General features: G+C 34.2%; 1 non-coding gene across 1 annotated transcript; it reads right to left on the reverse strand.

The window, feature by feature from the left end:
- Positions 1 to 14,750: 14,750 nt before the first annotated feature.
- Positions 14,751 to 14,857, reverse strand: LOC116662886. The gene has a single exon (XR_004318968.1). It is a non-coding gene; the product is annotated as a U6 spliceosomal RNA (small nuclear RNA).
- Between the last annotated feature and the right edge of the window lie 1,754 nt (positions 14,858 to 16,611).

Here is a 16,611-nt window from a genome sequence, read left to right on the forward strand (position 1 = left end):
TAGACATTGCACTTCTGGCATGTGGGCCTATTCTGATTTTAAGGAGAGGAATGTTTTAATGATTTTATTTTTATAGATACATTTAATTATACATCAAGGGGATCTGCAATACCTTTCACAGAGAGAATTACAAAGTTTTTAGTGTGCCTTCAGCTTCCTAAAAAGTTGCCAATATCACAATTGCAGTGAAATTACCCTGCAGTTATAACAATTGCTTCTCTAAACACTATTTGTAAAAGTATTTTTATGTTCAACATGTAACATTAATACCTCATTTTAGAAACCTATATTGAATAAAGCCAATTTGCCAGTAATAGGTTTCATTTGTATAAATTTTCTTTTGAAGAAATATATTTTGAAATAAAACATATTCCCCCTTAATTCACATTATATGAGAAATCTCATCAATATGAAAAAACTCTGAAAATAGATATTTCCATAAAAATAAAGATCAAGTACTGATTTTTGCTCTCTCCATTTCTGTATCTGCTATTATGTTAATATCCTGAGTTGTGTTCTGGTAATAGTGGTGATAGGTGAAAAAAGTTCTTGCTTTAATTAAAATAGGAACTGTGGAGTATACAAAACTACACACCTGTTTCCTTTCTACAGGCCAGAAAGGAGTGGCAAGATATATTCAAAGTCCTGAGTGAAAAAAAGATGCAGCCTAGGATACTTTATCCAGCAAGGCTATCCTTTAGAATTGAAGGAGAGAGAAAGAATTTCACAGATAAGCAAAAACTAGAAGAGTTTAGCAACACTAACCCCATGCTAAAAGAAATATTGAAAGGTCTACTCTAAATAGGAAAGAAGCAGGATGCTACAGAAGTGAGAAACTCATAACTGGAAAGGTGATAACTACCATGAATTACAAATAGGATGAACACAAAAGTGCAAAAGAAGACATCTGAATAGATTTTGATTGAAAAATATCTTAAGAAAAACAGGTCTGCCACTCATTTGCAAGGCCTTCTACAAGAATACACAAGAGGCCCACATTTCAAAGTTTAACTATTTAAAAGTTACAGATCTAGCTAATAGATTGCTAAATTAAAACCGCTATATTCTCTTAACAGCATACTTTTGTATTGACAAAATGCCAAAGATGACTGTATTGAAATATTATTTCACATGTTGAGGCTCCAGCCATATCAGTAAAAAATATAAACATATATGTATTACATATAACATATGAATTGTTATATATTATAATTTATTTTTCTTGTCTTGTTTGGTGACCATTGTTCAACAGGCAGAGGTCTAATTTGCCTCCATAGTGGACTCCACCTTCTCCATCAGCTTTTCTGGGTATCCCCAAGTTCAAAGGTCTTTTGATCAGCTTCTTTTGAGAGAGCAAACTTTGTTCTAGAATTCCTTTGGAGTCCAAGAGGGGTCAGAATGGTCCAAGTTCAAGACTTTGAACATTTTCACTTTTGAACTCTGTTCTGGGTGCTGGTCTCCAGAGATACTCATTGGTTCCAGTTGCTGAGTAATTCCATAGTTCTTATCAAATACACAGAGCAAAGTGTTCTTATGTTTTTACATGAAATAGATTTATTTGTGTTAATTTCAAGTAATCTACAATTTGTTTTGATTTCCTCTTTGATCCGTGAGTTATTTATAAGAGTCTGGATTTCCACTGGGTTAATTTTCAAATAGTTACATTGAAGCAAAGGCTAAGGGTAGTGCAAGTGGAATGTGTGCTTAACTTGATACCACTTTGCTTCCCAGGTTTCAAAGAGGGAGATTAAAAAAAAATTCTTTCTGTCAACTTACGTGCAATAGTAGAAGATATACCAGTGTTGTAGGGTATCATAATGAAACACATTGGATATTAATGTTTCGGAAAGACTCAGGTATTGTTTTTCCTGACATTTGGGGAAAACCTGAACCACATTTATGGGTTTTTTATGTTGTTTGTTTTTTCTTCTTAAAAAGAAAATCAGTACATATAAAATATATGAGTTCTTATTTTTATTATGACTAACTGAATGTCATGAGATTTGCTTTAATGTTTGTAGTTTATTTACACATTAATTCATCTAAGTGGATATGATATTAGCTTTTGGAATATATCTGTAGAGTTTATGCTTAACATTTAAAGAAAAGTTACTGCCAAACTAAGGAAGTGCAAGTTGTGACTCAGATTACTACCAGATGTGGAATAGCAAAAATATCTTTATATATGTGTGTGTGTGTGTATATCTGTGATTTCAAAATTAAAAACTATAAACTCTTTCTCCAACTTCACCATGCACTCTTCTCTTAGTTATAATTTTCTGGAAGGGATTGAATCTTAGTTGCAGAATGCCAGTATAATCCATGCTGAATATATTCTTTCTAAATGTGTTTGTACATTATATAGATTTACTGCTATAATAGCAGAAGCTTCAATGATAACCCATGATTGAGTATTAATGCTGAGAGGAAAGATGCTAAGCTCTTCTACATAATGAAATCTAGAATAAAATACAAAAGATGGAATGAGTAGGGCAAAATAATGTGCTTCAAAAATAAGTAAGTATTTATCAGCAACTACAAAGCTGAGTAATTAAAAGATGAGATTGCCAGCAGCAAGCATCCTTAACTCTCTGACTATAAAGGGAGATAGAGAATCATTATTGCTCTGAATACCAAAACCAGAATAAGTACAAATTATAAAACCTCCCAGTTCTGAGAACTTAATTATATGGTACATATCATTTAGTCATATAATTTTACTGCTTAAAGGAATGAGTACCCCAATCTCCTCATTTTGTGTATGGAGAAATTGTGTGAGCCATCAAGATTAATCGACTTGCCCAAAGTCACAGAACCAGTTAGTGACAGACCAGAGTTTAAAACCCAAGTATCTTAACTCCTGTCATGCCATCTTTCAACTCTTCCAAGCAAAGTGTGCTACAAAAGATTGACGAAAGATTGTTATAGGACAGTGTGTATAGTGAAGGGCAGAGTTGTCAGTAAACACCTGTTTTTGTTGCTTCAGGTGTTGCCGCTTAGTAACTCTTAGACCATGGTAGTTTTATTGACTCTCTTAGCTTCAATTTTGTATACTATAATATGGAGATAAGTATAGATTTTACTCCAGAGGGATTGTTTGGGGAATAAAGGAAATGATTTATATAAATGCTTAGCATAGTGATTGGCACGGTGTTAAGTATATCATAAATATCATTTCTTATTGTTTATTGTTTCATTATCAGAGCATCATAAGATTACATGTGCTTTTAAAAATAGTTTATCTCAGTGGAAGAGCTGAAATTAAGACTTTTAGATTCCTTCTGCTTCCCTGTCCCCCTTGAGATTTCTTATTTATTTGTGTTAATTTAAAATGTCCATTCACTTCTTTAACCATTTTAAAATTGAAGTTAATTTACAATGTGTGTCAGTTTCAGGTGTACAGCAGAGTGATTCAGTTATGCAGATACATATATATTCTTTTTCAGATTCTTTTCCATTATATCTTATTACATGATACTGAATATAGTCCCCTGTGCTATACAGTAGACCCTTGTTTATTGATTTTTATGTATAGTGGTGTGTATACGTTAACCCCAAACTCTTACAGTTTATTAAAAAAATCCATTTATAGAGACAGAATTATGTGAACAACTCAGTCTTTTCAGTTAAGTGTTTTGAGTTAGTCATGAGAATTAAGTCACCTTTATAATATTATAAATTACACTCATATTGTTGAACACAAATGAAGGACAGTATTATGTATGTTTAATATATTTGGCTCTGTTCCCTGTCTTTCCTTTCAGCTGCTGTATAGTTTGTCTTAAAGTTTCAACAGGTCTGCTTTCTTAATTTTCATCAGTAGTATTCTAGACCACATGCCTGAACCAACTCAACACATGTCCAGTTGGCTCATACATTTTGGGCTACTTTCATCTCTTTTTGGTCTCTTTAATAATTTGCTGCCAGCCTTGTCCAAAGAAATGAGTCCAGAGCTGTCATTTAAGGTTTGCCATCCCTTACACCTTAATGCTTTCATTATACTTTACAGCTTATTTCCCAAACATAACTTTCACTCTCCACAGGCTTTTCCATTACTGTCTCCCAAATATAACAGATATTTTTACTTTTTGATCTTTGGATTTACTCTTTATCCAGCCTAGAATTTACTTTTACCAAGATTTCTTTAGTGTTTTTTGTCTAGCCTTCAGTTCTTTATTGATTATACCGATATCACAATGCTTTAGTGCTTTTATTGTCTTAGAACTTTCACAAATTTTGTGAGCTCCTTAAATGACACAGCAGCCAGGAGGCAGCACGGAGTGAGCCCTCAACCAATGTTGTTCAATTGACGTATTGAAAATAAGATAGTAACTTTAGGTATGAAATGTAAAACTATTGCAGAGTGTAAGTACAGGATGTGAGAGCATATGCTTTTCTGAGTATATAAAAGAAACTCTTTTCTAAATGAATCCTCAAGTGTTCAGAGATACCCATTTCCAGATTTCAGTTCACTTCAGGAATCAGTTGGTAAGAATTTCAAGTCAATTTCAAATAGATTTTAGGTTTCAAGCCAGCACATTTTCTCCTACAAACCCATAGTGTTTTTCTCACTCCATAAAGAGATGCATTATATGATTGGGGGATTTGAAAGCAAATGTAGCTGTACTTTAACACGTAGTAAGGGTTAAAAGTTGACTGTGAGCTTTGGAGAGGGTATTGTTAAGAGATGGAACATACACCTTTTCTCTTTACCAACTGTGGAACAAGTGACTTAATGTTTCCCTAGGATGTTTTGCACTTAACATCTGCTGTGAAAGATGGTGCAATGGAAATGCAGCCTCATTTCTTCCAGCGCTTCTCAAGAGACCCTGAGGGCTGCTGTTAAATAGTCATCCAGGTGATAGTCTTGAACTCAAATGTGCACCAGCCCCTGAAGTCTTAGATGAAATCTGGCTAAGCAGTTCATTAAAAATGTTCTGGATTGTTCTCCTGATATGTGAGCTCTTCACCATATTTTTTTTGATTATTTGTTTCATTTCTTCTCAGATATTATTAGCAGGGAGACATAATAGATTTGACTCAACAAATTCGTTTAAAATACAGAAAATAAGCTTTGAATTTTACAATTTTTATACACCTTCAAAAGTGATAATATAACCGAAGAACAGCTAATACAAAATTTGCCAATGACTTTGGATATAACTTCCTAGACTGATACGATATATCATCCTTGGAGGAGATACTTGATAAGATATTAAACTAGACTGGAACAGAAAATCTAGAAGCACGTTTTTCTCTCATGTCCATTTCATATGAACTGGAGTGTTATTACTCTAGTTACATTTTTGTATTCTAGAAAGCCCCTAAAGTTTCCTTCATGGTTAATGAATATTTGCTAAAGGAGTAGATGAAAAGAACGTTATTTACACATCCATTTTGCTGGAAAACATCCATATTGGAAAACTAGGCCTGACTAAATTTTTTACTGTTTTTGATGACAAGGGAGAAAACAGTATTTTGGGAATAAGGAGGTTCATATATTGGCAAAAAGTTCTAAATTCTTTTTATTTAACTTCCAAAATACCACATATTAAAATATACATTGAGACCCTCTCTTACCTAGATGCATTAAAAGATGAATTCATTTGTTCAAATATAACATCATTCAGAAAAGAACATAAATCGTATGTATTTTCCTAAAGGGGTGAATGGATTTTCATAAAGTGATCCCATATGACCATCACCCAGGTCAAGAAAGAACACCAGCACACCAGAAACTCTCTGGTACCTTTCCCAGTTAATACCTTTCATCTTCCCCAGATTAACCATTATCCTGATTTTAAACACTGTGTATTACTTTTGACAATTGTTTGAACTAAATGTAATAATGTATCGTATACTCCTATGTCTGGCTTTTTTCCACTTAGTATTCTATTTATGAGATTCAGCTGTGTGATTCCTCTAGCAGTGGTTTGTTCATTTGATCTGCCTTATAGTAATTAATTTAACAGCTTTTTATACACAGTTTGTTTTATTGTTGATGGATATTTGGATTGTTTCCAGTTTTCAGCAATTGCAAATAACGCTGTTACAGAGCTTCTGTACATGTCTTTTGACAAAGGTACTTAAACATTTCTGAGGGCTGTGTGACGATGAGAATAATTACTAAGTCATAGAATATCCATATGTTCAGCTTTAGCAGGGACTGCCAAATAATAGGCAATCTTAGGCATTAATGAATATAGTGCTTTTATATTTGGGTTTAAATGTATCATCTTAAGCTTCCCTCTACATTCCTTAAGGCTCTGTGCTCTTTCTTTTTGTCCTTACCAGTGGATCAATTCAGAGTTTGAGTTGTTTTTAATCATTTCATTTTTGCCCTTTATTATCTTTATTGTAAAATACTCTTTTACTCATCTTTAATGATTACCCAGGAGATTGCAATGTAGAATCTTGGTTTAATAGAATCTAAGATAACTTAGTACTTTTACCACTACCTGTACAATGTCATTTTGTCTTTCTTTTAGTACACTATCGTTTTGAATTATGGTTGATATGAATTATAATTTTACATTTTAAAATCCTAAAACCAACATCATCACCATCACCACTACCACAATCATTATCATCATTATCATCATTTTAGACAAAGATGTGCTTTCTGTACTGTTCAGTATTCCTGCAATTTTTTTGTTTTTAGTTGAAATGTTTCCCTTCTTCTTAAAAGTCTCCTTTAAGGTTTTTGTTTTTTTTTTGGTGTTAATCTATTCCTAACAAATTATAATCATTTTTTCCTGAAAGCATCTTTATTTCACCATCTAATTTTGCTGAATTCTAGGCTGACAGTTGTTTTGTTTTAGCACTTAAAAAATGTCACTTAATTATCTCTGGCTTCCATTGTTTCTGTTGAAAAAGGAACCGTCAATCTTATTTGTTGCCCCTTTGACAATAGTATGTACGTTTTTTATGATTGTTTTTAAGATTCTCTCTTGGTGTTTGGTTTTACAGAATTTTACTGTGTTGTGCCTAAGTCTGGTTTTCTTTGTATTTATCCTGTTTTGTTTCTAGAGTTTTACACCTGTGACATATTGTTTATCACTTAAAATTCTTTTTTAACCAATATCTCCAAATACTTCTTTTCTCCCCACTCCCTACCACTCTTCTCCTATTGGGTCTCCAATTATACATTTTTATTATCCCATGTCTCAGCTGTATCATATAATTTCCATCTTTTATTGCTCTCCATGCATCAATCTATCTTTTATGTCTCTGTCTTCCTTGTCAAGTGTTTTCTACTATGTTTAGTCTCCTATTAACAATTTTTTCAGTATGTTAACTTTAGATATATATTTCGTTTTTAACTTCTGTGTAGTTCTTTTTTAAAATAGACTTAGCTTTGAGGTTAAATTTTAATCTTTTTCTCTTTTAAAAATACATTAATCACTGTTATTTTAAAATCCATATGTAAGAAGCTCTAATAACTGGGTGACGTTTGGAACTTTGTTTTTTTCCTCTTGGTTTTCAGTCATTTAGTGTTTTGCTTTATATAGCTAGTAATCTTTGATTGAATATTGGACATTGTTTTGAAACTTTGTGGAGGTTATTAGAAACACTGGACAATGTTACTTCTTACCAGAAAGGAATTCCAGTTGCTTTCTGAAATGTAGCTAGAGTAGGGGAAACTAGTTTAATTCAGTTTGAGCTTGAACTTATGCAAAGTTAGGGTCACGCCTTTTGAAAGTTGCTAAGAGTGTACATCTTAAATTTTCTCCCCTCTTACACAAAAAGACCCTGTTCATGTCTCTTTGTTTCTAAGCTATAGCACTTCCAAAGTCCTATGTGGAAGTCTAGGGTGTATGTCAAGGTCCCTCTCCCTTGGCACATGCTATTTCTAATTTTTGTTAACCCTGATTGATGAAACTTCCCAAAATTCAGTTCTTAGCTAGCATTCTTCTTCCTTATCTTCTTAGCCTCTTGGCCACAAAGCTGCTAAAAAACTTGTAAATACCTTGGCAACACAGTAGTCTCTGTTTACCTTCATGCACTTTCTTTCTCTCTGAAATTATTGCCCCTGAGTTCCTGGTTGATTAGTAGTTCTGAACTCTTAACTGTTGGGTCTTCAGCCCCAAAGAGCTGCTGAAAGCTTATCTCATGCCCTAATCCTTCTCAGTTGATGCTTCCTGCTTAGTTTCTTAGCCTCTCTGCTGTACGTAATTTAGGAATTGGCACATGCCTTGTGGGAAAAGTACAGTTAATTTCTGTGCCAAGCTCACTTCAGTGAGCTTTTGTTCTCTCTAGAATTCTGAACTCCTCAAGTCCTAGTTCCCTTGGTAGCTGTCTACTTGTTCCTGATGAGAAGTGTGTTTACTACAAGTTATTCTACTATTATCAGACGTGGTTTAATTCAATTAATTTATATTTTAAAATATTAAATTAATTCACTATTATATTAATATTATTTTAATAAGAGTATTAATCAACCCCCTAACACATATCAAATAGATGTATGTTTATACCTGTAACTATTTTGCTTTCAAACAGGTTACTAGTTTTCAAAAAGGAATTCTAAAATACAGTGGCAAAATTTCTTTTCTCCAGTGAATTACTATTTTTGTTGTGGAATAATCCAATCTTAATATGGACTGTTAAAATACAAATAGTGTATGTAGCATTTAAAATCCAGTAACAGACAAAAATCTTATGATAAAAATATATTTGGTTTTGTAAGAAATTGACACACTGTCTTCCAAAGAGATTGTACAATTTTTTATTCCCACCAATAGTAATAGAGGTTTGTTCCTCTACATCTTTGCCAGGATTTACTGTTGTCAGTGTTCTGAATCTTGGACATACCTTTTTATTTTTTAAATATTAAATATAAAATTTTTTTCCATAGATTTATTGAGACAGAATTGGCAATATCTTGTAAGTTTAAGATATACAATGTGATGATTTGATACAAATATATATTGTGAAATAGTTATCAAAATGGAACTAGTTAACACCTTCATCACCTTGCATAATTATCTTTTTGTGTGTAAGTGGGGAGAAAATTTATGATGTATGCTCTTAGCAACTTTCAAGTGTATAATAAAATATTGTTACCTATAGTCACTGTGCTATACATTAGATCCTCTAAACTTACTCATATTACAACTGGAAGTTTGTACCCTTTGACCAAAATCTCTGCATTTCCCTTATCTTTCAGCCTCTGGTAACTACCTGTCTGCTCTGTTTCTATGAGTTCAACATTTTTAGATTACACATACAAGTGAGATCATACAGTATTTATTTTTGTCTGACTTACTTCACCTAGTATAATGTCTTAAAGCTCTATTCATGTTGTTGCAAATGGCAGGATTTCCTTCATTTTTATGTTTGAATATTTGAACATATATGTATATATCACTTTCTTTATTCATTTCTTCCTTGAGAGACATGTTTTGGCTATTGTGCAATAAATATGGGAGTGTTTTGGGAATGTGCTATCTCTTTGAGACAGTGATTTCATTTCCTTTGGATATATATCCAGAAATGGGATTGCTGTATCATATAGTAGTTCTATTTTTAACTTTTTTAGAAGCCTCCGTACTGTTTTCCACACTGGCTGTACTAATTTACATTCCCATCAGTGATGCACAATGGTTCTGTTTTCTCCACATTCTTTCCAGCATTTGTTATCTCATGTATTTTTGATAACAGCCATTCTAAACCAGGAATTTATGTATTTTTATACACACACACACACACACACACACACACACACATACATATCTCTCTCTCTATATATATAGATATATAATATATTATGTAGTATTTTAATATGCTTTTGAGCTTTGGAAATTTCTATTGTTATATCCAGAAGCTCAGAAATTCTCTCCTTAGCCATGTCTAGTCTACTAATGAGCCCATCAAAAATATTCTTCATGGCTCTACTGTGTTTTTGATTCCATCATCTCCCATATGTCTTTTGGTTCTTTCTTAGAATTCTTGTCTCTCTGCTTACATCACTTTGCACATTAACTATTTTTTTTCCATTAACACTCTTAGCATATTAATAATATATAAATTTTAAAATTTCCAGTTTGATAATTCCAACATTCCTGCCATATTGATTTTGGTTCTCATGCTTGTTCATTTTCTTTAAGCTGTGTTTTTACCTTTTAGTATGCCTTGTAATTTTTGTTGAAAGCTGGACATTATGTACTGCAGCATAGGCAATTAGGCCTTTAGAATACAGTAGTAAGATGTGGGGAAGGAAAAAATATTCTGTAGACCTATGATTAGGTCTTGGGCTTTTAATAAGCCTATGCTTCTGATTTGTGAACTTTAGCAGTGTTTCTCAGTTCCCTTCACACCCACCCCTTTAGGTGAGACAGGATGTCTAGAAGGAACTAGGAGTTGGATATTTCCTTTTACCCATGTGGAAAGCTAGAGCTTGGAATTAGAGTATTTTCTTGGCTAAAATTGGGTATTTTCCTCCTTCCAGGTAGATCAGATTCTAATAAAACCCTAGTAGGTCAGGTTCTGGTAGAATAATTTTTCCTAAGGACAGGCCTTGTAAGAACAGAATTCTCTAGAGTATTTAAAAATGGTTCCTTTTTCCCTCTCCTTGCTGGAAGCATGAAGAGATTTTTTTCTCAGATATTCACTATGAGAACCTGATCAAGTCCTGAAGGTAAAATTCATAAAAGTTTAGGGGCCACCCTATGACTGGTCCCCCAAGAGCTTTTTTACCTCTTGGACTTATCCACACGAGTCTCCAACATTTCATCAGTTACAGTTTGTTTTCCTGCTTGGCACTGATGCATGCAAAGGCTACTGCACAGGGGTTTCTGCTGAAGTAGGTTGTGATTCTCTGTATTTGCTTGTTGGTCTCCAATTTATGGGGTGGTTGTTTGTTCTGTCTTCTCTGATAAATCCAAGAAGAGTTGCTGATGTTTTGAGTTTTCAGAGTTTTTCTTGTGGTTAGGACCGAATGGTGACTTTCAAGCTCCTTACATGCTGGGCTGGAAACTGAAAGTCGTACAATTAATTTTAACAATTTATTTTATTTAATCAAATATATCTAAGGCATTATCATTTCAACCTGTGGCACTAGCCTCATTTTAAGTGCTTAATAACCACATGTGACTAGTAAGTCCTATATTGTACAGGAATTCTAGAAATCCCTTCACTGGTGCTCAGCTCGAGAGTAGTGGTCTTTCGCAGTGGGAGAAGACTTATGAAAGATGATCTTTTATTCTGTAAAGTGGTGCCCTCCTGAGGTATTTTAAGTGTAATTTTGACTATGAGTACTTTGATTATGTTTGCTAAATTCAGATCCAAATTTTGTGATGGGTGTGAAACATTTGTACCTCAAGGGGTTGGAGCAGCGTACCCATGAAAGTGACATTTGAGATGCTTTTTGTAGAATGGATGAGACTTAAGAACCAAGAAATCACAGAAGTGGAATAGATAGAAATCATAGTTTGAGCAAAATTACCATGGCAGAAGAAAGCCAGGTGTATCCAGTCAAAAGAGATGCTTCCATCTGTCTAGGTCTAATCTACCTCTGTAACCCCATATAAGCAACCCTTACATATGGGAGCATTTTGCTTCCAGAATGCACTTTCACTTGGCCTGTTTCATCAGGAGATCAAAATCCATTATGGTCAATTTGGGTGTGTACAACACCTATTTCTAGGAGTTCCAGAGTTAGATTACAGTTTTGCTTAGAGTGGAAAAAGCACATCAGTGAATAAAAAGAAGAGATCGTTTAATCAAAGGAAACTAAGAATTTAGTATATTGGCTTGGCTTTTGGGAATTTAGAAGTCTTGTTCATTATACTAAATTTCAAACCAATGCTTAATTCTAAATGAAATCCTTTATTTGATGAAATATTAATAAGTTTTACATTGCTCTGTTTGGAATACAGAATGAACTAGAAACAAAGGGTTTAAGATGTTTTTAGTAGCCTTTTGAAACTTTCAGTTTCTGTGGTGTGTGCTCCTATAATATGTTTCTTTCCTAAGAGTTTTCTCTTTTGGTAAAGACTCAGGCTCTAATTTACAGATGCTGCAGATGAAAAACATTCTTTAACTGGAGTCTAGCCATTTTAAAATTGCTAACTGATTGTGTACATATTTATTTCTCACATTACCAGTAAATATATTTTAAGAAGGCAAGGTCTGTACATGCAAAAACAACAACAACAAAACACCACCACCAACAATGAAAACCCCTTATTCAAATACTGTAATGTGTCAATTCAGTGCTGAGCACTTAAGAGGATTGAGTTAGCTGCCTTGCTTGCAGAGTCCAGAGAGATTTCCTTAATATATCTTGTCATTAACATATAGTTCTTGATATTGGAACCAAGGGCACAACTAACACAGTACTTGAGGTGAAGAGAATGAGGAGAATGGTGAGTAATAGGTAGTCATGATTTTTCTCGTTAATTCGAGAAGTACTTAGAAAGCACCACTTAGATTCCATTCCCAGCCTAGGAGTCAAATATGAAAGAGGGCCCTTGACTCCTACGTGCTACCATCTAGCAAGGACAGACAAGAAAACCCATACCTAGATTATACAAGTCTAAGAACAATACTTTGGCAGCAGAGAGAATCAAGGATTTTGCTCCATGGGAGATATTCTGGAAGATTTCTCAGAGAAGATGATATCTGGTTGAGCCTTAATGTGTTTTAGGAGTTCCCCTAGCTTACAATGATGGTGGCAAGGGGTGGGAGTTTTTGAAATAGGCAATAACATTTTTCTCTTGGACACTCTCTCTCTCTGTTGCCTAGATCAAGCTTTAACTTGGACAGAATTTGAGGATGAAGCAGGGTCTGGTTTGGAGAAGGTAGAGTAGAGAGGCAAATTAGGATGAGAAGCAAAGACCTGTTGCAGGGTCATTAACAGAGTGGATTTGGGAGAACAAACAGATGTAGTGTCTGGAGAGAGTCCAAGTGGGCACTGCTAAGTAGAAAGAGATCAGTTTTTGTGGCTGTGGGGAGGGAGAAGGCTGCAAAAGTGAGCAGATGGGAGTCATTTCTGAGGTTTTAGACAACCTAATTTTCTCAGGAAAATCGAAGTGGTTTTGGATTATTTCAACAGAGTACAGGCTGAGGAGTAATAAATAAAGTTGAACAGTTGGCAAACCTATAATCATAAAGGACCATAGATGTTATACTAAACAACTGGGATCATATTTGGTGGTTAATGAAAAATTAATGGGTAGATTTGCTTTTTGGAAAACCACTCTGGTTTTACTGTGTAAGGTGCTTTGGAGGAGAATAAGACTGAACTCAGGTGGATAGCAAGGATCTGCTTTGATAGCTCTAATAAGAAATAAGACTGGAATTCTGGTAGGTGGATTGCAGAGAAAGTGAGTGGACTCAGAAAATGTTGTCATGCCAAGGAAGAAAACAGCTTAGAGAATAGTAGATTAGAAATTTGTGTGTGTTAAATGTGTTCTTGCTAAGAAAATGGTCTCTTTTGGTTGTACAGTCATACAACAAAAAGACATCAGGTTCATTGAAAATTTAGATTTCAAATTGCATGAATTTATATTTTAAAAGACCAAGAACAAATCATAGAAATTCTCTAATAGATTTTTAAATCAGAAAACGCATCTGCTATTAATTTTTTTTTCTTCCACTTACTACATTTTAGTGCTTAGTGGAGGGAGCTTAATGCTTGCCTTTATTTGGATAGACTCAATTTTTAAAAGTTATTGATATGTGGAAAGGCCATTCCACAGAAATCTGGGATAGGAGCTACTTCTGTAAGGCAAAGTGGTCAGCTACATTAAAATAAGTAGAAGCAATCTACATTCTTTCTATAATTAATATTTCTCTTAATGTGCAGTGTTCATCCTTTCTCTTATGAGTGTGTGGAATAGACTAGATGCCACTTTTCCTGTTGAGCAACATGATGGCAAGTGAAAGGTGACCCAGATACTCTGCATCCAAAAGGACCTTTGGGGAACCAGATGTGATACCTTGTGAGGAGCAGACGGATTTTGCAGTTCATCTCTCTTACAGTTTACAGCTATGTGGAACGCAGCCCCAAAGATCTAGCTGGACCGCTGGAACTGTGGATAATCTCGGGAATGCAGCTGCTTCAGAATAAGAAGGGGCAAGTTTGGCAGTCTCATTTAAGTAACAGTTATTTCTTAAGTGGTTGGCAATTTTATTAAAGCTTGTTGAGAGCCATAGTGCAAGTGGAGTTCAAAGTGAAGTGACTTAGTTTTCCAGATCAACAAACAGCTGGAACAAGTGACTTGAACTCTTTCTGTTCAGTCGATAACATACGCCTGTTAGTGTTACGTCTAGGGAAAAAGGAGTAGTGCTAGCACAGCATTTCAAGAAACAATCGGATTCAAAACCAGACAGATACGGATTTCAGTCTCAATTTGTTATTTGCTCACAGTATGATGTTGAGGAGTTTACCTTAGGATGATCATAGTATGAACCTCTTACTTTTGGGGGAGGGGAGGATGTCATTACTGAGGCATTTTTGAGTCCAAGCTAGCCATCATATGATCTTATATATACTTCAGCATCTGTATTATATATAGAGTATGTATTTCTTTTTTTTAAACATTTTTTATTGATTTATAATCACCTTACAATGTCTTGTCAAATTCCAGTGTAGAGCACAATTTTTCAGTTATACATGAACATATATATATATATTCATTGTCACATTTTTTTCTCTGTGAGCTACCATAAGATCTTGTGTATATTTCCCTGTGCTATACAGTACAATCTTGTTCATCTATTCCACAATTTTGAAATCCTGTCTAAAAAATATGGACTGCTTCACGAATTTGCGTGTCATCCTTGCACAGGGGCCATGCTAATCTTCTCTGTATGGTTCCAATTTTAGTGTATGTGCTGCCGAAGCGAGCACTAGTGTATGTATTTCTAACATGTAGGTACATTTTCTCATATCACCACAGTGTAATCATCACACCTATCAAAATTATCTCTTAAAATTTGAATTAGTATTTAAAAGGATCATACATAATATTTTGTTGTTATGCCTCTTAAGTATACTTAAAACAATTTCTACTGTCAGTTCTTTTATCTTTTATTTGTTTAAAAAATTTTTGTATATGTATAGTTTATTGTAGTATAGTCAGTTTACAATGTTGTGTCAATTTTTGGTGTACATTATGATGCTTTAGTCATACATGAACACACATACAATCATTTTCACATACTTTTTCACCATAGGTTACTACAAGATACTGAATGTAGTTCCCTGTGCAATATGGTATGAACTTGTTTATCTATTTTATATATAGTACTTAGTATCTACAGATCTCCAATTCCCAGTTTATCCCTTCCCACCCACTTCCTCCCTGGTAATCACAAGTTTGTTTTCTATGCTGTGAGTCTGTTTCTGTTTTGTAAATAAGTTCATTTGTCTTTTTTTTAGATTCCACATGTAAGTGATATCATATGGTATTTTTTTTTCTCTTTCTGGCTTACTTAGAATAACATTTTCCAGGGACATCCATGTTGCTGCAAATGGCATTATGTTGTCATTTTTTATGGCTGAATAGTATTCCATTGTATAAATATACCACATCTTCTTTATCCAGTCATCTATCGATGGACATTTAGGTTGTTTCCATGTCTTGGCTATTGTAAATAGTGCTGCTGTGAACATTGGGGTGCATGTATTTTTTTGAATTAAGTTTCCCTTTGGATATATGCCCAGGAGTGGGATTGCTGGATCATATGGTAAATCTATCTTTAGTCTTTTGAGGAATCCACATACTGGTTTCCACAATGGCTGCACCAAACTATATTCCTGCCAACAGTGTAGAAGGATTCCCTTTTCTCCATACCCTCTCCAGCGTTTATCGTTTATGGACTTTTGAATGATGGCCATTCTGACTGCTGTGAGATGATACCTCATTGTGATTTTGATTTGCATTTCTCTGATAATTAGTGATATTGAGGTGTTTCTTTTTTCTTTTTTTCCCTCCATGTGCCTATTGGCCATTTGTATGTCTTCATTGGAGAACTGCTTGTTTAGGTCTTCTGCCCATTTTTGGATTGCGTTGTTTGTTTTTTTCTTATTAAGTTGTATGAGCTATTTATATATTGTAGAAATTAAGTCCTTGTCAGTCTCATCTTTTGCTAATATTTTCTTTCATTCCATAGGTTGTCTTTCTGTTTTGCTTATGGTTTCCTGTGCTGTGCAAAAGCTTGTAAGTTAATTAGGTCCCATTTGTTTACTTTTGCTTTTATTTCCGTTGCCTGGGTAAACTGCCCTAGGAGAACATTGCTGAGATTTATGTCAGATAATATTTTGCCTGTGCTTTCTTCTAAGATGTTTATAGTGTTTTGTTTTATGTTTAAATCTTTAAGCCATTTTGAGTTTATTTTTGTGTATGTTGAGAGGGAATATTCTAAATAACTTCACTGATTTACATGCAGCTGTCCAGTTACCCCAATACCATTTGCTGAAGACACTGTCTTTACTCCATTATATGTTCTTGCCACCTTTGTCAAAGGTTAATTGACCAAAAATTTATGGGTTTATTCTAGGCTCTCTATTCTGTTCTGTTGATCCATATGTCTGTTTTTGTACTAATACCATGCTGTTTTGATGCTGAAGTCTGGGAGGATTATTTCTCCAACTTCATTCTT

This window comes from Camelus ferus, chromosome 3 (genome assembly GCF_009834535.1).
Source record: "Camelus ferus isolate YT-003-E chromosome 3, BCGSAC_Cfer_1.0, whole genome shotgun sequence".
Classification (NCBI taxonomy): Eukaryota; Metazoa; Chordata; class Mammalia; order Artiodactyla; family Camelidae; genus Camelus; species Camelus ferus.